Source organism: Pteronotus mesoamericanus, unplaced genomic scaffold, assembly GCF_021234165.1.
Source record: "Pteronotus mesoamericanus isolate MK-2021 breed Mesoamerican mustached bat unplaced genomic scaffold, CSHL_Meso_final contig_78, whole genome shotgun sequence".
Lineage (NCBI taxonomy): Eukaryota > Metazoa > Chordata > Mammalia > Chiroptera > Mormoopidae > Pteronotus > Pteronotus mesoamericanus.
In genome coordinates this window covers 1,486,017-1,513,615 of record NW_026555258.1, presented here as the reverse complement: position 1 = coordinate 1,513,615, position 27,599 = coordinate 1,486,017, and positions in this window count along the sequence as shown.

Sequence of the window (27,599 nt, the reverse complement as noted above, 5' to 3'; positions counted from 1 at the left end):
GGAAGCGGAGGGGGCAGGGCCTCCCCAGTTCACCCCTGGACGCCTGTCCCTTCACAAGGCTCACGCCCGGGAACAGCTGCCTCGGAAAGGCGGTTTTCATTAATTCCCTGGAAGACGGTGCTCCGATTTCCACATGATGGGTCCCAGGAGAGCTGGGGCAGGGCCGGGGGCCGCGCGCAGCGCGGGCCCCCCTGCGGCGCCTGGCGCTTTGGGTTTGTCCCCACACGGTTTGTGGGGCCATCACCGGCCTGCAGTCCCGGCCTCGGAGGACAGGAGCAGGCGGGTGAAAAAGTCCCGACCACTTCTCGCCAGGGCGGGGGGCGAGGGGGGGCGGGCGCAAAGGCCCCGCAAAGGACGGCGAGGACCTTCCGAGGGGTGGAAGCCACGTCTCGTCTCTAGACTGCAGTTCAAGTCTTTCATAACGTTCATCCCAGCGACAGGGCCCCGTGGCCCACGAGGCCCGGGAGGCGGAACCTCAAGGGTGCGAGAAGAGCTGTCTCCTGTGGCCGTCTGCGTGGCCAGCACGGCTCCACGCGCGGGGGGTCCGTCGGCTCCGGGCCTCCACTGAACCTCTAACAAGGGACAGACACGCAGGGGTCCGGCTCAGGGAGAGGCCGGGCGTGCGCAGGGGACAGTCATGTGCCGGTGCAGCCCCCCGGCCGGGTGCGGCCCACGGCGGCAGCGGGCGCTGAAGGCCACCAGCTCCCTCTGCCTTCAGGCGCTGCCCCCTGACTTGCAGGCGCAGACGTGGCCGCGCGGGGCCAGGGCCACGCCCTCCAGCAGGTCAAAATCGTGAGAAGACGCCGATCGTGCCGCACAGCAGGGATGTGTGTGGACTTGAGCCAGACCTCCCCCGCAACCCCGCGGACGGGGCTCCTGTGACCTTGTTGGCCTCAGTTTCCTTGTCTGTCAAGAGAGACTCCTGAGAGCGCGGGTCTCACGAGAGCGTCACGCATCCAACGAGCGAAAATCTGCAGTGTTTAAAAGTGGTGAAGGCACAAGGCGGGGTCCTCGGCGTGTTGGCTGAACTAGGGACGCACAGGGAGGCGGCGGCAGCGAGGCCCGGCCCCGTGGGAGGCCGGGGGCCGCTTATTTGACCAACACGGATCCAGGAATGGGAGACCCAGGCCTCCAGGGCCTTCCATGTGGCCCAGTTGGTGGGCAGGAGTGTGGCAAGAAGCCACCGTGGACCGGATCCTTGTGTGGAAGAGCCAGCAGCTCAGCCCCTGCTCCCCGGCACCGGCACCCTCCGAGTGAGGACGGGGCGGGAAGGGAGGCCGTCCCCAGCCTGGGGCATCAAGGCCCCAGCAGTCACCAAGGGCCCAGGGCCTCCCTGGCTTTGGATCTCAGGCGAGGTCCCCGTCCCAGTACGCAGGGTGTTCAGGCAGCTTGTACACTGACCCCACCCAGGATGGCCTATCCACGTCCCCAGACCCGCCCCGCTCAGCCGGCCCCACTCCAGGCTGAACGGCTGAGTCCCAACTTCAGAAGCTCCGAGTCAGCTCAGCCCGCGCCCGGGCCAACAGCACCCACCAGCCAAAAAGCACAGAGCGGCACCGTCCAGCAAGATGTCCTGCGGTGACAGCTGTTTGCGTCTGCCCCGGCCGGCTTGGGGGCCACCAGGCAGGGGCCGGGGCCTGAGGACCCGCATCTGAAGCCTGTCTTCATTCCCGCCGGTGACACAGCCTCGGGGACCGGAGCCGCCGCACGGGACAGCTCGTCTGAGACAATGACGCAGGTGCCGCAAATCCCAGCTCCCGCGCAGCTCCGGCGTTCCCAGGAACAGCCCGCGACGAGGGCTAGGGAGCAGGCTCGCTTGGAGGGTGGAGATGGTGCAGGGGCAGGGGCGCAGGGAAGGGACGGCCACCCGTCAGGGGCGGCCCTCCACGCCGGGCGTGCACCCAGGAAAACCAAAGGCAGGACTCGAACGGGCCCACAGCGCCCCGCCGCTGACGGTTGATGGGCAAAGCGCGGTCCGGCCACGCAGCAGGACGTGACTGAGCGATGAAAAGGGGCGAAGTTCCAGCACTCAGGACAACCCGTGACGCACAGCGTCAGACGCCAGACACGCAAGGCCACGCGCGGTCTCGTTCCAGCCACATGAAATGACCAGGACAGGCAAACCCAGAGACAGGAAGTACAATAAGCTCGCGGTTGCTGGGGGGCTTCAGGGGGGGAGGAAGGAAGAGAAGGTGACAGCGGATGGGACGGGGCTTTAGGGGGGATGACGGGAACCTTCTGGAACCAGAGACAGAGGTGCTGGCGGCGCAGCACTAGGATTCTGCTCAAGGGCCCGGACTTATTCCCTTTCAAAGGGTTCACTCCGTGTTCTGTGACCCTCACCTCAAAAATAAAGTACGTGTGAGGCCGCCCCTGCCCCCAGGGTGGCAGTAAGTGCAACTCCCACGGTGGCCTGTGGAGGGCGTGAGGCCTGCCGTCCGGGGAAGGCAGAGACCCGACGCTCCCCGCAGGGCCTGCCCCTCGGCACTGACCTGATCCCCGTGGAGCTGAGCTCCGATTCTGACCCCCAGCACCGGGAAAAACAGATGCGTGGTTTCCATGTTTCAGCCCCAAATCGGGACCACCGCTGCAGCAGGGGCAGTGGGACCCGTACCGAGGAAAGGCGCGCTGGTTACCCGCCGTCTCCCACCCGCCTTCCTCCATCACGTTTGGCGAGATCGGGTCGCGTCCCGCCACCGCGGCTCCCCCGGCGTGCTGCGTGTGAGAGCCTGCCGCGGGGCCCACCACGTCCCTCTGTCCAGGCCCCTGCCAAGGGGCGTCCACGCTGTTTCCTGGGCCCTGGCATCGTAATCGGGGCTCTATAAACACTCTCTGTGTGTCTTTTTTCACAAACAAGTTTCTCTGGGCTCGCGTGTTCTGCTGTTTGTTTATTCAGCTAATACTTCCGGAGCAGCTGTGCGCTGCGCTGATGGTACAGTGCGGCACACCGCCCGCGCCCGTGGGACACCGCAGCTGCCCTGGCGCCCCTTCCCCGCTCTCCCGCGAGAAGGACGCCCCCTTTTCCACACAGCACCCCACCACTCCCCCCCACCCCGGCCCCCGCCAGGAAACGGGCCCTGCCTGCCTCCTTCAGCAGCAACCGAGCCTCCCGCAGGCCCCACGCAGGCCAGGCATGACTGCGGGTGGGTTAAACCCACGGGTCTAGCCCCCGCGCCCCAGCCTCCAAAACAGCAGCAGCCACGCCACCCCGCAACAGACCAGGGGCATTTTCAGGCCAACACGCAGTACCTCGATGACGCAGCGCACAGGTGTCAGGCACGGAGCCACCGCAGAGGCTGCTTGCCCCCGCCTCGCCCCCACGATGGTCCAGGCAGGGCGCCCCCTTCTTCCATCATCACCCACGTAGTCACCACAGCAAGGTTACTAATGTCCTCGTTTTACAGAGAGGAACCCTGAACTTAGAGGGGTGAAGTCTCCTGCCCAGGTCAGCCCAAGGTGGGCGGAGCCTGGACCTTGTTCTGTTCAGCCTGCAGGGCCTTCCACCTTCCGGTGGAGCTGTCCCCTTCCCTCCAAGTCAGTCTGGTCCCTCGGACGCGGGCGACCCCCACGGGGCAAGCCCGCCCTCTGCAGTCAGGACCCGCGCCTGGGCCCCGTGTCTGATGCGCTCAGACTGCCCGGGGCCTGATGTAAACGGCGAGAGCGTCCTTTCTCCAAGAAATACCTGCTGCGGTCCGCCACGTTCTGGGCTGGCTGTCTGTGTGTGCCATGCCCTTGGGCTGGGAGCCCAGTGCGCCTGCCAGGCCGGGTCGGGATGACGGAATCAGGATGAAGCCCACACGGGGACTGTGCAGAGCACACGCGCACCTCCCTCCCTGCAGTCAGTAGGCGGCAGGTACGTGAGGGACGCTCCGCTCTACTGGCTGCACGTCCTATTCTGCATTCTGGGTGCCCCACACCGCACGCTCCCCTCTGAGCGCTGCACGCCCCGCGCTGCACACAGCACGCCGCGCTCTGCGCGCTGCACACAGTGCATTCTTCTGCACGCCGCACGCTCCGCTCTGCACGCAGCATGCTGCGCTCTGCGCGCTGCACGTGGTGCATTCCTCTGCACGCCGCACGCTCCGCTCTGCACGCAGCACGCTGCGCTCTGCGCGCTGCACGTGGTGCATTCCTCTGCACGCCGCACCCTCCGCTCTGCACGCCGCACGCTGCGCTCTGCGCGCTGCACGTGGTGCATTCCTCTGCACGCCGCACCCTCCGCTCTGCACGCCGCACGCTGCGCTCTGCGCGCTGCACGTGGTACATTCCTCTGCACGCCACGCACTCTAGGCTGCACGCGGCACACCGCCCGTCCTGCGCTCCATGCCTCACACTGCGCGCTCCAGCATGCACGCTGTACACCGCACGCTCCACTCTGCACACGCCACGCGCCAGTTGCGCGGTGTACGTTGCACGTTGCACACTGCATGCTCCGCGCCCCCTTTGCCCTACGTGGGCTCTCGTTCTTCCTCCTGAGTCCCACCCTCTCCGAGTTCTTTCAGTGAGGGTCAGCGGAGTCATCGCATCTCAGGTGGTCTGTCCGACCTTGATTTCGCCCACCAGGATTTAAGCGACCCTTGAGCGGTGTGCGAGTGAGGGGGACAGTGAGCCTTGGAGCGCGTTTCGCCCTGCGTGGTTGCTGCCTGACAGTCGTCAGCAAAGCTGTTTTCTGCTGGGGCACCGCTCTTCCCCGGCCGGCCGAGAATGGCCTTCTCTTTGCTCTCAGCACTGGTTCGCCGACGCGGCTCTCAGTGGCTCCCTCGCAATCCCTGAATCTGAGGACGCCCATCTTTTGTCCCTTTCAGCCGCCCTCAGCCACAATCCCCTCGAGGACAGCCCCCCTCGTCTTCTCCAGCCCCACCGACGGTGGCCAGCCCCCTGCGAGGCCATCGCAGGCCCTCGCTCCCTGAGATTGCTCTCTGGGCAGCCAGCCACCGCGAGGACGCCCAGCAGCCCCACAGGCGGCCCCCTGCGCCGGTCGGCCTGCCACCACCACGGGAGTGGCTCCTCGGACGGGCATCGTGCTGGGAGCGGGGAGGGGAGTCATGTGAACGGGGCTTCCCCGGGGGCGGGGGATGAAAAGCTTCTCAAGCCACGTGGTTGTGACAGCTGCACAACCCTGTGAATGCGCTAAAACCGCTAACGGGGACAGTTTGGTGGGTGAGTCGTATGGTGCATGGTTACATCTCAGCAAAACCACTCAAGACACTGGTCGCTCCTCACGGAGTGTACCTGTCAGAGCAGCGCCCTCCACACGCCTGAGACCTGAGCCCGCTGTCCCTGCCGGCCAAGGCCTCCCCCGTGACTACCTGCACAGCGGGTCTGGGTGCACCCCATGGGACCCCGAGGGCCACGGATCAGGCTCAGCAACGCCTTCAGGGCATGGGACCCCCGTGCCCCACTCAGAAATGTCAGCTGCCCTTCAGTTTCTCCGGAGCACGTGAAGGGACCTTTGTTGCAATTTACCCAGAACCTCTAAGTGTTGGGGGGTGAGGCGGGGCCTCAGCCTTGCATGCCCGGGGCCTCACCAACGGACACCGGAAGACGAGACCTGGACCTTGTGACAGCTGGCGCTCGGCCACCCGGCCCCGGGAGACCACGGGCGACTGACAGTCTTTCTGAGCTGTGGCTCCCATGTCGGCGCAACGGCTCCCAGCCCGCGCAGACCTGCCTTGGCCGCGACGCCCGCGTCCGTTCTCTCTTCTCCAGGAAGTTTCTGGAAGCTGGGCAGCCCCTTGATCTCCGCCCTCTCCGGCTCCTTGCCCTCTGTCAGGCCGTTGTGTTCTGTATTGTGTTGACACCAACATCATGCTTGAGTTTCTTGATTCATCTGCAGACCACGGTGCCCGGTTCTGGGCCACACATGGTCCCTAGTCCCCGTCCCCTCAGTGTGAAATCTCTTGGAAAGTCCACTGCCCAAAAACGGAGCCCTGACCCCGCCCTGTGGAACGCACGTGGCCGTCCTCGTGAGCTGAGCTTCCCCGGCTATGGCACAGACCCCCGAGGGCTGGGGCAATTTTGGTCTCATTATCAGCGTGTGTCCCCCATGCAGGGCCCGGCGCACAGTAGGGGCTCAGGCGGCATCGTCAGAGTGAGGATGAACGTCGCCGCCTTCCCCTCGGCTGCCCCGGGGCGGGGGGGGGGGGGGCGGGAGGCAAACAGCAGCAGCTGCCGGGAGGGCCGCTGGGGGCAGGGCCTGCCTCCACTCCCGCCCCTTCCCACTCCAGTTTCCCAGGCCCTGAGCTTTGTCTTGTTTCAACTTTTTTCACTGGGGCAGAATGCACACAACGCCTGCCGCCCCAGCCCTGTGAAGGGGGCAGTTGTTCGGGGACACTGAGGCTGTTCGCAGGGGCGTGCACCGACCCCGCTCCCTGGTTTCAGAACACTTGGTCCCGACGTGTCCGGTGCGCACGCCCTGCCGCGTTTTGCTGTGTCTAGTGAGCCTCCTGTGAGCTGGCTCAGAGCCCCGAGGCATGAGGCAGGATTTCCATTAGGGACACACCTGAACCGCAGGACTGAGGGTGGGCCCCTTCCCCCTTGTGACAGTCTTAGAGATGCACGACTGACGGATGGACGCGCAGAGGCCCTCCGGGCGGACGCGGGCCCGCTGCGCAGCTCTGCCTGGGCTCCGGCCACCCCAGGGCCCCTTTCCGTGGGTGACCTGGGCTCCAGCTCCTGGGCTGCCGGCCCGGCGGGGCCAGCGCCGCGGGAGCTGCCGGGGACCGTGCACTTTCCGTTTCCCTGGGTTACACACAAAAGTTTTGTCCCCTTGGCCCCGCACCCGGGCTCTGTGTAATACAGACGGACCGCCGCCAAGAGGAGAGGCCGCAGCCGGCCCCCTCACAGGTCTGACGGTCTGCTGCAGCCCCGCAGCCCGCTCCTGTGGCCCCGGGGCTGCTGGGAGGACCCTGCACCCCCGACGCAGCCGCCGAAGGGGCAGCGGCCCCTCTCGCTGCCTCGTTGAGGCCGTCACCTTCCTGCTGCTGTTCCCCCCTCGGCGTCTCTGCCAAACACTGAGTGGAAACATCTGAGGCACTCTGGCCGCGTCTCGGGGCGGGTATTCGAACACAGTGATTTTGTCCTCGTGTGCAGCTCAGGGTGGCCTTCTGGTCGGCGCATCTGGGGCTGTCCTCCTCTGCAGCTCTGTGGGGAGAAACAAGGTCTCGGGCGAGAAGCCCAGCTCTATCTTCTCTGTTGCACACCTGAACCCAGGCAGGCTCCCTGGAGGAGGAGGCACGGGGCATGGGAGTAAATGGGAGGGGCCTTGGAGGTACAGATGGCTCCTGACCCTCTCGTCCCTCCGACTTGATCCTCCCCGTGACTTGTTCATCACAGCCACACGCCCACCCAGTCAGGAGCACCCGTGAGGCCACAGGAAGCACAAAACGAAGGTGAACCCCTTCCTGTGCACTGCCCTGCCTGGCCCCTGCCCCTGGCCAGGCCCTGCCACTGCTGGGGGCATCAGGCAGGCCGGGAGGCCCTGTGCAATCCCCCGCCACGGCCGGCGCCTCACGGACCCTCTGCTCCAGGACGCCTGCAGAGCCGGGGCGGGGCGGCCTGGGCTCTGAGCGCGCGTGCGGCGCAGGCGAACACTTCCTCCTCCAAACCTCAGCCCCTCCCGTGAGTCGGGACGTGGTCTGGGCTGGCGTGAGGCCACGCTCCATGCTTCGTCCACGTCCTCGCAGGCCATCCGCCCAGCTCGTCCCCGGCCCGGCCGCCACGCATCGCACACATTCGGGGGGACGCCGCCAGCTTTCAAAACGCCCGCCTGCCGGCGACAGGACTGGGCGCGGCGCCTGGTCAAGCCGAGCACGCGCTCCGCAGACACGGCCACCTGAACCGCATCCAGGCTTCGGCGCCAGGGAACGAGGAACGTGACGCCCAAGGAAACCCAGGGGAGGACTTTCCGGGCGACCCGTTTGGTCTCCCAAGGTCGCTGTGGAGGGAACGCACGAGGGGGCGGGCGCGTGTTTCTCCAGGGACCCCGGTCAGAGACAGGGCCGGATAGGGTGTGGGAGATCACAACCTGTGCCCCCGACTCAAAAAGCCGTCGGTGCGTCGTTGGGCGACTGAGGAAGGGGCACGTGGGCCGACAGCCGCCGCTGTGAGGCCGCTGTGAGGTTTCTAGGGAGCCAGAGAGGCGGCGCGTCTGCGGAGAAAAGCTCCCTCCTCCGAGGAGGGCGTGCGAGCAGGCCGGGGGCGAAGCGTCCTCAGGTCGGCAGCCTCCTCTCCAACAGCCAGGAGGCCGGAAGGAGGAGGAGGGCGGGGCAGGGGCAGGGGCGGGGGGGGAGGCCAGGAGACGTACCACCAGGTGGGGGACAGGGGACGTTAGTGCAGGGAGTCATTACAGGAAGTCTGGCCGGGGTGCTGGCCGGCGGGCGCCGCTGCCCGGTCCCCAGGTCGGCGGCGCAGGGCCCGGGGTGGGGCTCTGAAGCAGTGGCCGCGTGGAAAGGGGCCGCCACCTTCGGCGAGGTGCGGCCTGGCGCCCGCCCGCCACCTCGGGGAGGGCCGGACGGGGCTGCCCAAGCACACTGCTCACTCTGGGTGGAGGCTGCGTGGGCCACGCGCCATCTTTCTGAGCTGCGGCTCAGTTCTATTTTATTTGAAATTTTGTTTGAAATGTTGAATGTTCAAAACCTTTCATAGTAAAAAAAGGGCAGGGGGATGGGAATCCAGAACAAAGAGGGGCCAGGGCAGGCGACTGGGCCTGGCGGCGGGCGGGAGGGGGGGCGCAGGCCGGGAGGGGGGCGCAGGCGTCCGCTCGCAAAGGGACGTGCCCTGGGGCCCCGGGAGGCGAGCAGGCGCATGCCTGGTCACCCCAAATAACCGGGCAGCTGTGAGTAATGGAGAAAAAGACAGCATCTGGGGCCGAACCACACTCTGTCAGGTGTGCTCCTTCTTATTTTATGGTTCAGGACGAATTTTACTTTGCGTCCCACGGCGAGGGGGTCCGGAGCCCGGCCGGTGAGGCCACCCCTGCCAGACCCTCCCACCCGCAGCAGTGAGTAGCGCTCAGGGAATCCGGTCAGCCCTCGGATGCACTCAGCAGGTCCCCGAGATCGGGGCCAGCCCTGCGGCTGTCACACAGACACAGGACAGGCCAACCGGAGGCCCACGTGGGCGCTGGAGCGGCCCCAGAGATGCGGCCGGTCCTTCAGGTGGGCCCGGGGCCCAGAGACTCCCGGCGCAGGCAGGCCTGCCGCCTGGCCCACAGCGGCGCCCGGCATTTGTGTCTTGGTTGCTTAGCTCCAGGAGCTGTTACCTCGTTACCTCATCGGCACAGAGGGAAGACGCAGCCCCTGCTCTGGGGACACCAAGGGGAAGGGCGGGAGGGGCCGAGGGACAAGCCAGCGGGAGGCACCCCCACAGGCAGGGAGGAAACAGCACGGACCCACGTCGCCCGCCCCGCACCCACGGCGCGATCCACGGGCAGGCGGGACAGGCGGGGAGCATCGCCGGGGGCCAGACCACCCCGCCGCCTGCTTCCCCCTCCCGGGCCTGCGCCTCGGCAGGCTGCCCGGGTCTCTGAGCCCCTGTTCGCCGCTCTCTAAGAGGGGCTCGCCAAGCGCACCCGTGACAGAGGCCTGTGGCCGGCAGCGCAGAGGGGGCAGCCGCAGCCCCTCTCCCCCAAGCTGATTGGCCTGGCGTGTTCGGGCCCGGGCTGCCGTGACAGCTGACCCCAACTGGGTGGCTTAGGACAGCAGGCATTATTCTCTCCCAGTCGCGGAGGCCAGAAGTCCAAGGGCAAGGTGTCAGGGGCCGCACTCCCTGCGGATGCTGCGAGGGAGGGTCCCCCCCGCCTCTCCCGGCCCCTCGGGGGCCCCTGGGCCCCGTGGCCTGTGGCCGCGCCGCTTCCCTCTCTGCCTCTGTCCTCGCACGACCCTGTTTGTCTCCCTGTGTCCTCAGCTCGTCTTACAAGGACGCCAGGTGCTGGCGTTAGGGTCCCTCCCAGTCAGGAATGTTCCAGCTCAAGGCCCTCACCAGCCCCTGCTGCAGAGGCCCTGCTTCCAAAGGAGGCCTCATCCCCCGGCTCCGGGTGGACGTGAACTGGGGGGGGACCCCATTGGACCCACCGCACCTGAATTACGCGTGAGGGTAGTGACGTCATCTACGAACGTCACGCTGGGAAAGCGAAAGGACTGTAGAGAGTAGTTGGTGGGAAAAGGGGCGTCGTGTCTGAGGGGGGAACGCGTGTAAACCTGCAGCCGCCGGCCCAGCGGGCTCGTCCCACGGGCACGCGGAGGAGAGCGTCCCGCGAGCCGAGGGGCAGGGTGGGCGGGCCGAGCAGCAGCCTGAGCCCTGGGGGCACTGGGTCCCGCCGCGGGGACCGGAGCAGCAGCTGGCACGGGGCCTGCCCCAGAGAGGGGCTGCCCAGCGGGGCCCGCCCACCGCTCCGGCCCCTGAGGCCACCAGGCAGAGTTGCTGGGACAGGGAGGGCAGGGCCAGGGCCTGTGACCTCTCTCTGCTGACCCCAGAGGTCACCCTCCCCGCCCTGTCCTCCCCGCCCTGAGCCCCAGCCGGCCCAGCCGTCCTCCCCGATGGACGGAGCCTTTGGAACCACCGCCCCATGGCCGGGGAGCTGGCCCAGAGTCAGGAGGGCACAGGGAGCGGCAGGCCCCGGGAGGGGCCCCACGTACTGCGGCTGCGAGGTGGCACCCTCCACCCCCAGGGAAGAGCAGGGTGCAGGCCCAGCGTTGTCCGCAGCCTCTGTCCCCAGCCCCCATCCCATCGGGCTCGGAGTCAGGGTGGAGGGAGGGAGGAGCCATGCTGGCTGCGGCCCTGGGTGCACGGTGACCCAAATCAAGAAGGCGGGGCGTGTGCCGCCCCCTGGGCATGCGCCCTGACCAGGAATCCAGCGGGGACCCTTCGGTTGACAGAACAGCGCCCGGCCCACTGAGCCGCACCGCCCGCGCCGGGTGCGCCCCTCGAGGTGAGCCCGTGCGCCTGTTAAACAACGGCTGTCCCAGCGTGACTTAGACAGGACGGTGCTTGTTTTCCTTGCTTTCAAGCTTTAAATAATGTTTTGACATTAAGGAAAGAAATTGAAGACACAAATAAATGGAAAGGCAGCGCATGGAAGGATTGGAAGAATCTATAGCATTAAAATGTCCATACTACCCAAAGCAACCTGCAGGTTCCATGCAATCCCTATCAAAACGCCAGCGGCATTTATTAGAGAAATAGAACAAACAATCCTAATATTTACATGGAACCACAAGAGGCCCCACGTAGCCAAAGTAATCCTGAGAAAGAAGGACAAAGCTGAAGACGTCACACGCCCTGGCTTCAGACTACACCACAGAGCTACGGGGGTCAAAACAGCGCGGCGCCGGCACAGGGACAGACGCACAGGCCAACGGGGCAGAACCGAGAGCCCAGAATAAACACGCACCTACAGGGTCGGTGACCTTGTGACGACCAGAGAGGCAGGAAGGAGCGTGCCCGGGGGAGAGGGCGCTCTCTTCAGTCAGCGACGTGGGGACTGGGGCAGCCCCACGCAGGGGCGAAACCGCGCCCCCCGCGCCCCCGCACACAAACCACCTCAACATGGACGAAAGACTCGAACGTAAGACCTGCGACCGTAAAACCAGAAGGAGACGCAGCGGGGGCGCTCTTGGCGTCAATCTTGGCGATGACTTTTTTTGACTCCGATACCAAAAGCAAAGGCAACAAAAGCAAAAAGAAACCAGTGGGACTATATCCAGCTCAAAAGTCTCTGCACAGGAAAGGAAGCCGTCGACGAAATGAAACGCCAGCTTCCTGAACGGGAGGAAACAACTCGCGAGCCACGTATCTGATAAGGGGCTCAGAACCCAAATACATAGAGGACTCAGGCAACTCAATAGCAAGAAATGACGTAATTTAAACATGGCAGAGGAACTAGGACCTTTCTTTCCAGGAAGACACGCAGGTGGCTCACAGCTGCACGGAAAGGTGCTCCACATCACCCATCGCCAGGGAAGCGCGCGGCAGGGCCACGCTGGGCTCCCGCCTCCCGCGAGCTGGGATGGCTGTGACCGGAAAGGCTAGAGACAACCGGCGTGGGAGGGGGGCGCGGGGAGAAGGGGGCCCCCCACGGCCGGAGGGAAGGGGAGTCTGTGCAGCCGCTGTGGAGGGCAGTATGGAGTTCCTCAAAAAGATAAAAACGGAACTACCAGATGACCCAGCAGTTTCACTCCTGGGTATTTGTCTGAAGACAACAGAAACCCTAACGCAGAAAGACACCCACGCCCGCCCGCACGGCCCCCGCCGCGCTCTTTGTAACGGCCAGGACACGGAGCCGCCTCGGCACCCGCCGACGGGGGAGCGGATGGATGTAGGCAGTGCGGTGTGTGGACAGGGCCCCGCGCAAACGTCGCCCCTTTTTATTACATAAAAACCTTTTATTACAAAATCATAAGCATGTCATTCTGCAGCGTAACAATATCACGCCGAAGCAGCCACATGACGTTTTAGGTGAGACGGTCCAACGGAAACTGCAAATCCTGGCCCCATGTTATTACCCTCCCAACCACACTCCAGCAGGCCTGCCTTCTGCCGGACCCTGTGTGTCGTGCAATATTATTCGGCCGTCAAAAAGGAAGGAAATCCTGCCACTGGGGCCAACATGGCGGACCAGGGGGCTTCACGTTAAGTGAAATAAGGCAGCTGAGAGCGCGCGCATCCGCGGGATCTAAGGAAACCAGACTCCAGCTCCAGGGACCAGACTGGCGGTTGCCAGAGACCAGCAGGGGGCGAAATGGGTGAGGGTGGTCCAAGGGCCCACGCCCAAAAAGGGAACAATGTTGCTCTTAACAGGAGAGAGCAGGGGATCAAGCTGCAGACCCTGCAGCAGATCTGGACTCACACCCACCTCGGCGCTCTGGGGCTCCCGCTTCCTTCCATCCGACGCCTGTTTGGAAACCGGAGGCCGCCGAGCTCTGTCCGCGCCTCCCGCCCCTCTCCTCTCTGGGCAGCAGGCATGGAGGCACGAGCCCCTCCCCGCACCGCCCTGTCCAGCCTGCGCTTACTGAGCACCTGCTAGGGACCGGCACGGGGCTGGGGTACAGTGAGCCCAGGCTGTGAGCGCACAGAGACAGGTGTCAGCGATGTTCTGGAAAGCAGACAAGAAACAGCACGGCAGAACCGTATCAGAAGAGATGACGTCTGAGAATTTTACAAAACTGATGAGACTCATCCAAAAAAAAAAAATCCCCAAACTCCCAATGAACCCCAAGTAGGGTAATAAAAAAGTGTCCAGACCTAGATTCATCTTAGTGGAACTATAGAAGGAGAGAGGACTATTCATAAAGCGGCCAACGAAAGGGACCAATGTCTGTCCAAGGAGCGGCGACGCTGGCGGCAGCTCGTCCAATTCCAGGACGGGAACGGCAGCCGTGGCAGCTGCCCCCGAGAGCCGGAAGAGCGCCCCCACCCGACGGGCTTCCCGAGAACGCGGGCAGGGTCAAGGCACGTTGAGGACCGCTGCGGCCGGGAGGGTCCCAGGGCGTCAGCTGTGCCCGCAGGGAATCCTCACGGCGCATCCGGGCGCCAGGGCCACCTGCGGGAGAGGCTGAGCGGAGGGCGTGGCCACCGGGCTAAGGGGCAGGAGGGCACAAGAGGAGGGCGTATTGTGTTAAAACCCAAGCCAGGTGTTCGCGCAGCCGGGGGCTGGTCAGCGAGCAGGCGCAGGGAGCTGGGCTCTGCGGGTCCTGCCCTGAGGTTGGACAGTGTCCCCCCAAGTCGCGTCACCCCAGGGCCTCGAAATGTGTCCTCCCGGGGAAGCAGAGTCTTTGCAGAGGTGATGAGCTGAGGACAGAGAACACAGGCACTGGATTAGGCGACCGGTGCCCTTCCAGGGAGAGGAGGGGCGCAGAGCGGAGGCCGGAGGCAGGGACAGGAGTGGGGCGGCCGCGCCTGGAGCCGCCCGCAGCCCGGCCGGGAGCGGGCCTCGCGGGCAGGGAGCGCAGCGCTGGGGCTGGGGCTGGGCCTGGGCTGCGCAGTGCGGGGCGAGCGGGTCCTGCCGCCCTGAAGGGGGCGGGGCTCTACGTGCCGTGGTCAGGCCCCAGGGTCACAGAGCCCGCGGCTCCCATCGCATGGAGACGCCTGCCAGGCGCTGCAGGTTCGGAGGCTGCCCCGGCAGGCGGGAAGGGGCCTCCCGAGTTGGGGGGGGGTGTGCACATGCATGCACGCGCACATCCCAGCCGGGCACGTGCTGCCCGCGTGGCCGCAGCTCCCGGGAGAGACAGCAGTGTCTGCGCTCAGAAAACTCCGGGCCCCAGTCCCGGTGACTCTGGGGCTTCGGGGTCTGTCACGTAAGCCCCGGGAACCCCGACGCCCCCACCCCAGGCCGTTGTGTCCGAAGGGGCCGTCGCGGTCCGGCAGCCGCGCAGCGCGACCGGGGCACCGGCTGTCCCGCGTGCCCAGGGCACCCCTGGCGTTCGCACCGAAGGCTCGTGTCCCCGGAAACCCTGTGTCCCAGGCGTCGCAGCCTGGAGGTGGGGTGGGCCGTGCCTGCCCCGGCCGCCTCCCTCCCCCGCCCCAGCCCGTGGCCCCAGACGGCCTTTCCCAGGAGGTCGGCAGGCGGGAATGTCCCTGTGAGGAGCCCTCTCCTCCCGCCCCTCCCCGCCCCGTCCGGTCTGCGGCAGCGCAGCCGGGTCCCCGGGGCCCGTGAAACAGCTGGGCCCCTTTCTGCTCAGCTCCTCGTGAGTCAGCTCTGCGGGCTTCCCACGGGCCAGGCCACGTCCCCGCCCCCGCCCCCGCCGTGTCAGGGTGCCCCGGCTGGGGACCTGCCGCCTGCAGCTGTGCGGGAGCCCAGCCGAGCTCCGGGGGCTAACGAGCAGGAGACAGCCCCGGGGCCCAGGCCCGTGGCTATGCCCCAGCCAGGTCGCTCACCCACCCCCTCAGGGGTCTGTGGGCAATCCCACGGTGCCCGGGCTCTTCCTGGGAGTCAAGCCCCACGGGCACCCCCGCCGGGGACAGACAGTCGAAGGCGGGCCACCCAGGCCTGGCCGACCCCTCCCTGCGTCTCTCCCCGACCCCGGAGGCCCCTCCAGCGCATCCATCACCGGAAGCTCAGAGCGGTCACGAAGCTGACCCGGAGCAGCCAGCCCTCTGTCCGCGCACCCTGAGGCGGGGCCGCCACCCCCGTGGGCGCAGAGCAGAGGGCCTGAGCCTGCTCCTGGAGAGAGGACGGAGGCGCCGGGCGGGCGGGGAGTCGCGAGGGGGCTCAGGGAAGGACGCCCGGGGCCACCCGCCGGGGGGGGGGGGGGCCGTCTGGTCACCGGCCCTGCTCGCTGCGCCGGGGCGTCCAGAGACACTGGCGGGCGAGGAGCGGGGGAGGAGGGGCTGTCCGGGTCCGTGGGCCTGACACCCCAACCGATACCCTGGTGCAGGGGCAGAGACTGAAGCTGGGAGGGAGGAAAGTTTGGATTTAAATGGGCAAGACTACTAAGTACCCGGAGAAGCCTGCCCGACACCCCAAAGTGCCCCAAAGCCCGAAGGACCCTCTACCTGTCCCCCAGAGGCTGGGAGGGGTTCAGCAGGGGCAATGGGGTCGGGGGCATTCCCTAAGGCACCCCTGAGAGGCCAGCACACAAACCTGCGGCTAGGAGCCCGAGCATCCCCTGCGTGTGTGGCGGGGTGAGGTGGGGGGAGGCTGAGCCAGGGGGCAGGGAGGGACAGGAGAGTGAGGGGGTCCCAGGCCAAAATGGCAGCCTGCGGTGGGAGCGTGGCCGGCCAAATCACTTTTCATTCATTCGTTCTCATTCGTTTGTTCGTCCACTGTGAAAGATGTGAGGGTGGGCTCTGTGCTGCCGTGTCCTGGCTGTGGGGACACAGCGAGAAGCAGCCCAACCTGGAGGGACCCCCTTTCGTGGGGTCCCCAGTGCAGAGGCGGGGGGCACCATCGTGAGAGAGGAGGCATGGGGCTGAGGGGCAAGGGCTCCCAAGACGATGGGCCAGGGAGGGGGCGCGTGGGGTCCCCCCCCAGCCCCCGCAGGGCGGCCTGCCCGTGCCCAGGGCAAGCGCCGCTTAAGCGGGGGCACCAATGTGACCCAGGCTACAAGGGGTGAACGTGCCCCTTGTGTCTACGAGCGGGCGCTCTGTCGCGGTGGTTCCGTGAAATGGCTCCCCTCGCAAACTGCTTTCAAAAGTCAAACCCTTGCAAAACTGTGAACCGTATCTGTGCACATTAAAGAGACATAAAACAACACGCCCATATATATAAAACCCTTGCTACGTCCCCAGCACCGCAGCCGGGGGGTCCTACGCTTGTCACGCTAGTGTTTATTCACCATGATCTTATTTTCCATTCCTGTTATGAAATTGCTGGGCAATCGTTCAGATTTACATTAATCCGTTTGAATGTTTGAGGCCCTCAATAGTTCTTCCTCTGGAGACCGTAACTTTAGTCACGAACACAGGCCCCGGAGAGATGTTGATGGACTTTGTAAGCTCCGAGCAATTCCTGCTGAGTGGGGGACAGTCAGAATTCTAGGAGTTTATTTCTTGGGAGGGTTGTATTGTTGTGGGGTTTTTTTTCCTCGTTTGCTTGGTTGTTGTTTTGCTTTGCTGTGCTTCCATGTTGCAGCCCAAATATCCTCCCAGGGGGTTGTTCAGGTCTGAGAGCGCCTTTGTTCGGCACAGCTGTTCGTAAGGCAAAATTCAAATAGGTTGTCCCTGCACCTAATTCATTTGAATGACTGTCTCAATTTTTGTTCCATTTGGTTTCAGAATATAAATGTATCCAATTACACCTAAAAGCACCATCAAAACGTTCTTCCCACAAGTACGGTTTTCCAGAGCAGGGTGATAGCTTTTGAAGTTAAGCCTTGCACGCTGTCTGAGCCCCTCCCTGGCTTTCCAGGGATAAAGGAGAGTATATTCAGCTTGGCAAGCTTGTTTCTAATCTCAGAATTCTTAAGGATCCGAAAGCGCCAGTGCTTTCGTGCTCAATGTCAAATCGTTTGATTAAAACTCTCCAAATGAATTGAAGTAAAACACAGCCAGGATTCGGAGACGCGCTTTCAAAACCGCTCTATGCCACCGCAGGGGACCCCGCCCGGGCCCAGCGTGGCTGCAGGCGGAGAAAGCGCCGGGCCAGCTGGAGGGTTTGCTTTACTCACTCGCCGCCATGGAATCAGGCTGGCAGCCCAGTCACCCTGCACGTAAATGAAAATGCATGCGCCTCTGCATCCTCGGGCGGGTTTAAATGCAGTCAGGAATTTGGTGCAGACCACAGCCAGTTCCCAGTACTGCTGGTTCTTCGCTTAGTCAACTATTCGTTTTTTTATCGCAGTGCGGTGATCCTCCCAAATGGCATCTTGTTATCACCATCGAAACAAACAAAATTTCAGTGTCGAAGGCTTCTTTCTTTTTCTTTTATCCCCACCAAGTCACAGCCGTCCTGACGCAGGTCAGGCGTGGGAAGGCTGGCCCGGACCCGCCGCAGGCGGGCGCCGTCGGGATCCGGAGCTGACGGCCTCCGTAAGCGCCCGCTGCCGCTGGTCCGGCGCCGCACGGCGGCCAGGGTGCCCCGTGCTCAGGGAGGCGGGGAGTGAAAACGAGACGCACTGATTTCGAAGAACAGGTTTGCTCCAAACCAAACGCACCTCCTGCCGCGCGCCCCACAGCCGGTGCCGCCGGCCGTCCCTGCGCCCTCAGCTCTGTCCCTGTCACCTGTGCTGGGGCGTCAACACCGTCTTATACAGGTCAGAGGCTCACTGTGGACTCCCTTGAGAATAGGAAGTAGAGGCTCAATACTTCTAGGAAGGACGACGCTCCTCTTTCCTGCTGGTTGCCACTGAACGGGCCTGTCTCAAAACGTTGACAGCGTGACTCAACAGTAAAAAAATTAGTTGTGGGTTTCCGCCGTTCAGTAAGTGACAGAACCACCGTGCAGTGAGGCTCAGTCTGCATCTCGCCGTGTTGGGATGACCCGGCTCTGTCCCACACGCAGGTCACGCCGCCGTCACGCGGGAACTCGCGGTTGTCTAATGAGGGACTGGATGGGTGAGTGAGTGAATGAATAAGGGAGTAAGTGAAGGAGTAAGTGAGTGAGTGAATGAGTAAATGTGCAAGTGGATGAGTGAATGAACAAATATGTGAATGAATGAGCGAATGTATGAATGAGCGAGCGAGCGAGCCGCCCTCCGGTGAGCTCTGAGCCCCTCTGCCGGCTCCCCAGGGCCTCGGCCAGCAGTGCGGCTTCCCTGCCGCCCTGGCTCTCGAGGATGCTTTGGCAGCACACGGATTCCGCCCCAAACCCCGGCTGGATGTCTTATCTGAGAGGACGGCTCAAAGCCCTGGGACTCGCTTCCATCCTGACCGTCCATTTGGACCATGTGCGCACCAGCAACGCTGGACCTCGGGTAAACTCGCTGGAGCTTAATCTGCAGCAGATGCCGGGCAGACACAGGCGGCTTCTCTAGAATGCACGGGCTGCCTCTCTGCTGGCGTCGACATCCTGCAGGAGCTGGCCTGGGCTCGCCGGCCGCACAGGCCCCGCCAGAGGGCTGGGGCCAGCCATACCCCTCTGAGGACCTGGGGCTTCGAGCCATCCCCCACCTAGGCTGTCAGCCTCAGGAGCCAGGACACCCGGAGCATCTCAGACAGGGCCAGCCCCACCCACTGCCCCGCTGCCCCACCGCGGGGCTGGGACAGAGCCTTACAAAGGTCCACAGCAGCCTGCCTCCACCCCACCACTGGCCAACGATTGGCCCAGCATGTATGCAGAGGGAGCGGCCGGGGCCGGAGGGGACAAAGAGCCTGAGCTGTGGCCCAGCGGAGATCGGGGCACCAGAGCAGTGAAGGGGGGTCCCTAGGCCTGGGCGCGGGCTCCAGTCCTGCCTCCCCACTCTGCCCCTCCTGACCCACGGCAGGTCACTTCATCCCAGCCCCCAGCTCCCTCATCTATAACATAGAGGGAAACGCACTTCCACCGTGGAGTCGACAAGCATTTACGCTGTGCCTGGCACATATGGGGCGCGCAGTGTTTGGGAAGATCTTTATTATGTGCTCACTGTATACCGGGCACTGGGCACCGGGCCCTGCAGCGGCCCCCAGGATGACCGCTCTCCCGGGGCCGCGTTTCTGCCCACGGAAGAGTCTGGTTTGGCCCAGATTATAATGAATCTCCTCTGTCATCTGCGGAGAGAACACAGACCCAGGACGAAAGGCATGCAAGTGGGAAAAGAAAGGACCACTCACGTGTTGGGGCCAAAGCCTCTCCCGGGAACAGGCAAAGGCCAGCCTCTCTCTTTCAGAGCTTCTCAGGGCCCGAGCGTCCAGCGCCCTGCCCCGCGGTTCTCCAGAGCCCTGAGCAGGAGGGCGGCCTCGCTCCGGGAGACACAGTAGCCGTCATGGCCTTGGGTGGCCTTGGGTGTCCCTGCCGAGAGCCCACTCTGGCAGGTCCTGGGTTAAGTGCCTGGTGCTCGTTCTCTGGCGGCCTCTCCGACAAGCCGGGACCACCATCCCCCCAACTGTACAACAGCGGCGGCGCCGAAGGATCGGTAACTTGCCCAGACCCTGGCCGGGTGGCTCAGTAGGTTGGGGCATCGTCCTGTTCACCAGAAGGTTGCAGTCTCGATACCAGTCGGGGCGTGTACAAGAGACAGCCCATCGATGCTTCTTACATTGATGTTTCTTTCTCTCTCTCTCTCTCTCTCTCTCTCTCTCCCCCCCTCTCCCTCTCCCCCCCTTCCCCCGCCCCCATCTCTCTAAGATCAATAAACATACCCTCAGATGAGGATTAAAAAAATCCCAAGGACTGGCCTGGGATCCCAGGTGGTGGAGTCGAGATTCAAATGCAGGCCGACTCCCCCCCAAGGGCTGTCCCTTTGGGACCACTCATGTGGAAGAGAGGGACCCGGACCCCAGCAGGGCCCTGTTCTCCTCAACATCGGCTGCCGGAGCCCAGAAATCTGGGAGAGGGAGGCAGACGTCTGCCCTCCGGTCCCCACGGCCTGTCCCTTCCAGCGCTGTGTGTGGCGTGCCTGCGCGGACTTCGGAGGGCCTTCCCTGCCGTCTTCTCGCTGACGTGTGGGCTCAGCCACCTGCGACTCCATTGCCGCCCGAGTTCCCGAGCCAGGAACCCCTCGGTGCTTGTGCACTCGGGCCTCAGCGTCCACCGCGAGGGGCCCCTCCTCACCGTGACCACGGAGAGTAGGACCCAAGAGGGAAGGGATGGATTGAGCATCTTCCACGCGCCTGCTTGTTTGTGTCACTGATGATCCCCTTCCAACCTCCCACACTGCGAGCGGGGATGGGGGCAGTACCCCATCTTGCACGGGGACACAGGCTCCAAGAGGGGCCCTGACCTCGGGCAGCACAGCTCAGGTCGGAGCCCAGGTGGGGGGCTCCAAAAACTGGGGTCTTCTCCCCGTGTTGCCCCGTCAGCACCCACCTTGGGGCCGTGTGTCCACAGCTCATTTCCTCGGGGGACGGCCCCCTAGCAGGGCGTGGGTTCATGTCGTGAGCTTAGTCTTGTCTTCATGGCTGGACCGCAAGCTCATCCAGAGCAGGACCTCGTCTCGTGCCAGTTTCCTCCCTGAACCCGCTGCGGCGCTGGAGACACACAGCTGTCCGTGAAGACGGAACTCTGCAGTGATCGGGTCCAGCACAGGGCACCGCGGCCGCATGCGCGGCCTCACGGGGCAGGGGCGGGACCAGGGACGCGGGCGGCCTCGCGGGAGGAACGGCACACAGCTTGGCTGCGGAGTCCCCCACAGCCAGAGGCAGCGCCCACCCACGCCCACAGGGGTGAGAGGGCCTGTGGACCCCCAGCCCCCCTGGGGAGACCACCCACTGTCCCAGGAGCCAGCCTGGGAGAGCTGCAAATCAGACATGCAAGACGTCAGACCAGGAAGCCCAACAACGGCCCTGTAACCCTCAGCCCCAAATGGGCCTGATTAGTAACTGGTGGCTTCCCGCACTGCCGACTCACCAGAGACACTCCCATACACCCCCAAACCATCGCATGGGACGTCCCGCCCCTGGCCAGCCCGCCTGCCGCTCCCATGGGTCCCCCGTGAGCTTCCCCTGCTTCTGCTCTCGCGCTTGCCTGCCCCCGCGCCTGCCTCTAAGCCCCTTCCGAAATGAGAGTCATGGCGCCTGCGTCCCTTGTGGGAGCCAGTGCTGAAGCCGTAGCCTTTGCTTTTCCCCCGAGGTCGGTCTCCGCTTGCTTTCACCCAGGGCGCTATGTGGACAAAGAGCCCAGGCTGCTTCTGGGCTCAGGGGTCCGTGAGCAATGTGGGCGGAAGCCACGGCCTGCGGGGTGGGGGGCAGAGACGCTCGGAACCTGCCCCCCTCCCCCTCTTGCCCCTGCTTTGGCCAGGAAGAGGGGCCCCTCCTTCTCCTCTGGTCCCAGTGCAGACGGAAACGCGGGCGGGGCTGGAGGGGTGCGGGGGAGACGGGAGAGCTTGCTCGCCCACGCGGTCTAACGCGAAGCTCAATCCGGCACTCGGCTGACTTTCCTCCATCCCCTCAGCTACCACGGAATGAAACATGAGACCCAGAAATTCGGAAGGCAGACCATAGATGTCCCCACATTACGGTCGTTTGACCATAAATCAACACAAAATGGATGAGATCATAGATGGTTCAAGTCCCCCCCCCCGAGGAAGGGCTGCCGGCCAAGACGCAGAGGGCTAAGCCTGCGGCCGAAGGGGCCGGCTGACCAGCAAGGGTCTGACTCCCTTTCCAAGGTGCACAGTCATTGCCGGGAAGGCGCTGCCCAGCCAGGACATTTCCCAGGCTCCTTTGCAGCTGGCAGAGCCACGTGACTGGGTCTCAGCCCTGGAAGGTGAGGGGGAGTGGAGGCACAAGGGCAGCCAGGCCCTCTCCTCCGCAAAGGACCTAGGGACGCCCGGAGTTGAGGTGGGGCTGCCTGGTGGCCACGTCTTGAGCCACGCTGCCCGCGGTGTGAGCCTGGCTGTGCTGACGGAGCTGTCCACAGCGACCCGGGTCGGGGGAGGCTCTCGACAGGGCTCCCACTGCAAAGAAGCCTCAATTCCACCCCAAAGGCACTTCGAGGCTGAGCATGCCTGCCCTCCTGGGGCCGCGCGCTCTGCGTGTCCAGTGCGGAGCCAGAGCTGAGGGCCCGTGGTCCTGCCAGCCCCCGGGATCCTGATTTCCTGAGCCCGCAGTTGGCACCCCAGGATGAACTGCAGCCCACAGGACCGCGCGCGGAGGCGTCGTTCCCGAGCCGCGGGGCTGTGGGGCGACGTGAGCTCACGCCCACCACGCCAGCCCCGCTCTGGCACGGCGCTGAAGTTTCCGGGCCTGACACGGAAAATCCCACCCTAAGCTCCCGGGCATCTGGGACGCGTTAGGCTCTGGGCCCCGCGTCTGAGTGGAGTTTAATGAAGTCTTAGGCAGGAGAACAGATGCCTGAAACGATGTCACGCCTCCTGGCTTTGAAGGAACCCAGGACCTGGGCCAGCCCTGCCGCGATCGCCGGAGCGGGGGCGCAGGTACAGGTCGGAGGGCCCCGCGGGGCAGGGGGCGCGGCGAGCCCGGGGCACGTGGGCCGGGTGCGTCCTGCCTCTCCGCCGTGAGCGCGGGCCCTGGCTCCCTAAGCCTCGGTTTGCTCATCTGTCGAGTGGGGGCAGGCGTAGCTGTTAAGATAACGGACGTGCGGCAGAGCCCACCCCCGAGACACTCTCCAGCTCAGTCCCTTGGGACCGGGACTTCTGCGTGTGAATTGGGGAGGTCGGATGTCTCTCCCGCCACCATGGACACGGGACGTCTACCCCGGACTTTCTCGATTCCCTTTGACAATAAAGAATATTGTCAGACCCTTCCCCTCGGCGTCTCTCATCAGACACCAGGGTGCACACAGGGTCACAAGCGCGGAGGCGAGAAAGGACTCCACGGTGAAACGGAATTAGGGAGAGGGAGTCACATGGCAGGAGAGTCCTCTCCCGGGCTTCGCCGCCTGGGAGCGAAGCACCCCCCGCGGCCGGGTGGCCTTGGACGGACAGCGGAGGGGCGGTCCTGCGGCCCAGACACCGTGGGGCTACACACCCTTCCGCGTCCAGCCCCTGACCCGGGCCACACCGACGCCCGGGGAGTCCGAGCGCGGTGCGCAGACCCGCCCACTCCGGCAGTCAGCCGAGCGCCAGGGAGTGCATCCGGGTCAGCCCCGCGACTCCGACCCGCCCGCTGACCCTTCCTGAAGCCAGCGCCCGCCTCGGTCACAGTCTGCTGTGTGCCGGTCGCTTCCCCGGCCAACCCGCCCACAAGCCAACTACTGGCAGAAGCTTTCCTCCCCTCGAATGTTTGAAAGAGCCCCCGAAGGCCCGATCCCCACACCAGCCCCCTGCTCAGACCCTGCACCCCCGGCTTGTGAGCAGAGCCCAAGGCGGGGTCCAAACCCTACAGGGCCAGACGCGACCCCCTCACCCCTGCCTCTCACCCGCGTCTCCCGCAGCCCCCGCCCCCGGGCCACACCGCACCTCACGCAGCGCCCTTTGGGGGGATAATCAGAGCCTCGTCGGTAGCTGGCCCTCAAACAGAGACAGCCAAGCGGCGCCCCGACACAGAGACGGCGGCACACCGGACGCCGCCGCCCCCGCCCGGAGCCGCGCACGCACCGTCACGCGTGCACCGGGTTCTTCGGTGCCTGTGAAATGGGGGAGCAGGCCTGCCGGAGCACAGGCGCCTCTGGAGGGCGGGCGGGGGGCACGGTCCTTCGTCAGGACCCTGAGGAGCGACAGCCGGTCCCTCCTCCGTCACCCTCGGCTACGGCGCCTGAGGCCGCGTCCTTCCCATGCCCAGGAGGGCGCAGAGGTGCAGCCATCGAGCGTCAGGACACTGCGGCTCGGCCCCTTCCCACTGCCGGCTGCCTGGGGCCCCATGGGAGGGAAACCCAGTTGCGTGCGGAGGGGCTCAGCTCGGTGGAAGGGACAGCAAGTTCACCGCGGCCTCGGTGGGCCTGGCCTCAGTGGCCTGGCCTCGAGGACAGCAGGAAGCACTGCCCCTCCCGGCTGTCCCCGCCCAGCACGGGGGCGGGCCCCCGCGGGCCCCCCCACCGCTCCTCCACTGACCTGTTAGGACAGCGAGAAAGCTCAGGGGACCGACGAGCCTCAGCACCAGCTCGGGTTTTCCTCCAACGCTGAAGAGGGAGGGGACCTTCATCTCCCTCGGAGGGATGGGCAGAAACGGTCCCAGCTGCTCAGACGCCAGTCAGCCGATTCTGTCCACCTGGCCTCTGTGTTTTCTAAATAAAACTTCACAAAGACCTAACATTGTTCCCATTCCAAAGAGCAGCTTACAAGGGTAGGGGAGTCCAAATGTGTGGGACGGGGGGGGGGGGGGGGGGGGGGGGGAGGGGAAGGAAGGGAAAGGGAGGGGAGAGGAACACCGACCGAGGGCAGAGGTGGGAGAGAGACAAGGAGAACACATGTCTGACTCCAAGAGTCAGAAGGCAGCCCACACTCCCATCAGGTCCCCAGATCCCCGGCTCCTGGCTACTCAGATCCTCCGAGGCCCCCGCCTGCCGTCTGCCCCCACGGCCCCCGCTCCTGGGCTCCCAGGCTGGGTCAGTGGGCACGGGGGGGCCAGTGGCTTCCTGGCCACAGCAGACCCTAGACGTGCTGAGCGCAGCCTGCCTTGGGGGGTTGACACCTGAGAAGTGGGGCGGGAGGCGGCGCAGGTGAGGTACCCCCCGCGCCTCCCCCTCCCGGGATTCTGGCCCCACCGGGCTCCCACAGGTCCCTGAGGCCAGGCGCTGGCTCAGCTCCGCCCCCACAGGACCAGCCAGCAGGCCCTGGAACACCAGGCTCCCGGCCGCGAGTCCCCGTGACAGAGCCTTTACCAAGCGCCGGTTTCACAGGCAGGGAAGCCGAGGCTCGGGGCTGCAGCTGGGATGTGGCCAAGCGGGGACCCAAACCCTCTCCTGTCACCACCAAGGCCTGGGTCTCAACCTGCATGTCCCGCCTCCTCTTGCCCTGCTGTGCCAGCAGCTCCCAGGTGCAACTTCTGGAAACGTGGGGGCTGGAGAGGCCGCTGACCCTGCCTGTGTCTCCAGACCCAGGCTCCCAGCAAACCCGCACACGCTCTGGGCTTCCAGGTCCGGGGACGGGCAGAATCGGGGGGCAGCCTGTGCTGGGGCCTGGCGGGCAGAAGGGACATCAAGGGCTCCCAGCTCTGCCCCAGCCTCCCAGGCGGGGGGTGGGGGGGACACTCAGAAGCAACTCCCCGGGCCAGGCCCACCCCCTCCCCCACAGACCCGCCTTCCCGGGAAGCCACCCAGAAAAGGAGGAGGGAGAAGGCCACTTCCTGAGCAAGCCCAGAGAAGGCCGGAGCCGGGCGGTGTCCACGTGGCAGCCCCCAGCACCCACGGCTCCGAGCCTCGCCCCCAGCGGGGCCCATCCTCCCGCCCTGCGTCCGCCGACACACAGCCCCGCCTCTGCCCAGGGAGTCCCCCTCTCTCCCGGGAAGGGGGTGGGGGCCACAGGCGTCCGCCCCAGCAGCAGCAGCAGCCTCCGGGGCCCGGCCTGCCCGGGGCCCACAGGACAAGCCTGAGAGCAAAGCCCGCATCCCTGGCGCAGGGTCCAGTGACGAGAGTGGCTAAACCAGCGCACAGGGATGCCTCCCAGCCTGGGCAGGGAGGCCCAGGAGGGAGATGTGAGAGCAGGTGAGGCCGGGCCTCCCGAAGAAACCGCGGGGCCCGGCGCAAGGCCCTGCCCCGACACGGTCACCAGAGCAGGATGGGGGCCTTTGGAGGTGTCCCTGGCTGAGGGCGGGGCAAGTGCGAAGGCCCTGGGGCCAGGCTGTGTGCAGCTCAGGGGCGGCCCCATGGGAGGGCGGGAGGGAAGGAGGTCACTCTCTTGCCTTCCGCCCCCCTCCCGTCCTGACAGGGGCAGACGCCTGCCCTGCCCTGCCTTCGGACACCTCCCAACCACACACCAAGCGCCGGCGGTGCCTGGTCTGCGGGGGGCTCTCCCTCGGCTGCTCGGGGCTCCGCCGGGCGCCTGCGAGGGCCCCTCCAGCTGTCGCTGCTCCCCAACCTCAGACACGAGCTGCTCCGCGATTCCCCGATGATGGAGCCGTGGCGGGGCCTGGGGTGGCTCGTGGGGTCTGCAAGGCCTCGGTGCAGGAGCCCTTGTTGTGGAGGAAGCTGTCAGGGCAGGTGCGGAGAAGGTGTCTGGGGGGAGAGGGGAGACGGGGGTGCAGCTAACGGGGCACTCGGAGCCTGCTGTGCACGGCCCTTCCCCCGCCCCTGCTCCCCCAGCCCCAGCTCTCTGCCCCAGCCTCCTCGAGGATGGCCCAAAAGGGGCACAAAGTCACATGGCGGCTTTGGCAGGGGCTGGCTCCGGCCCCCAGGCACAGGGAGCACGTGGCCTCACAAAACCCAAAGCCAGGGACGCGGCCACCCCCAGGGAGGGACCTGGCCCAGTCACAAGCTCCCAGGTGTGCCGTCCTGGCTGTAAATCCGGGCGTTAATGCCATGCCGCGCACCCCGTGAAGAGTGAGCCACGCCAGCACCTGATTGTCCCAAGACAACAGCCAGCCCAGGGCAGGGTGTCTCAGAGAGTCTCCCTGAAGGGGTCCCTCCCCAGCACCCCTCGGCCTCACCCAGACACAGCTTGGAACACGGAGCCCCCCCGCCATGGGGTGTCAGGGCAGGCTGCCTGGAGGAGGTGTGAGGTGCCCTGCGGGGAGAGGAGCAGGAGTGGGCAGGGAAGGGAAGCTGAGAGGCTTCCCTCACTCCCACCCCGGCCTCTCCTATGTCCACAGGACCACCTCCCACCCTGCAGCCTCAAGGCCGCCCACCAGGACCCTTCCTTCCCCGGGGCCCGCGCAGGCGAGGGAGCCGGAGTCCCACCCGGGCTGCTCCAGACCCCTGTGAGGGTCCGGGGTGCGGGTTCCCAGAGAACATATCGCTCAATTCTGGACGTCGCCAGCCTTGACGTGGGCGTCCCGGGACAGGGGGTGAATCCATAGTGTCCTTGAGCAAAAGCTCATGGGACCCTCAGCCGCCGCGGGAGTGGCAGGAGAGGGGAGCACAGGCCCCGGTCCACCCGCCGTGAGACCCTGAAGTCAGGACTGAGCCCGGCCTGGGCCCCGCGGCTGCCCCCGCCCACTCCCCCTGAAACACGAGGCCCGGTTATCTCCTACCTGGGATGGGGTCCGCTCACCCCTCGCCCCCCACCGTGAGAAGTGCGTCACCCTCCCGGGCCACTGGCAGAGGGGCTGGACTAGGGCCTCACCGGGGGGGAGGGGACAGCCATCTCCCACCCCAGACACAGGAAGCCCGGGGCCTGGTGTGTGCCCGGCAGGCGCCCCGTCGAGGTGGGACCAGAGCCTGCCGGGAGCCGAGGCCCCGCCTCTGCCGGACGCCCATCCACGCTCTCACGCGGGGAAGAGCTGGGGGGCGTGATCAGGCCGCTGTCCTTTTCCTGGGGGACAGTGGACAGTGGGGGGACCCTGGGGAACCCAAGGCCCCTCCCCAACCTGGTGGACTCGAGGGTCCGAGAGGGCCCCGAGATCCTCGGTCACGCCACATGGCAGCCCGACGGCCCCGCGGGAGAAGGGACCCGTGCAGACCCCATTCTGGCCGCTCAGACTCGGGGGGACAGAGCCTGGCACGTGGGGGGTGGGACTGAGGGGTCTGT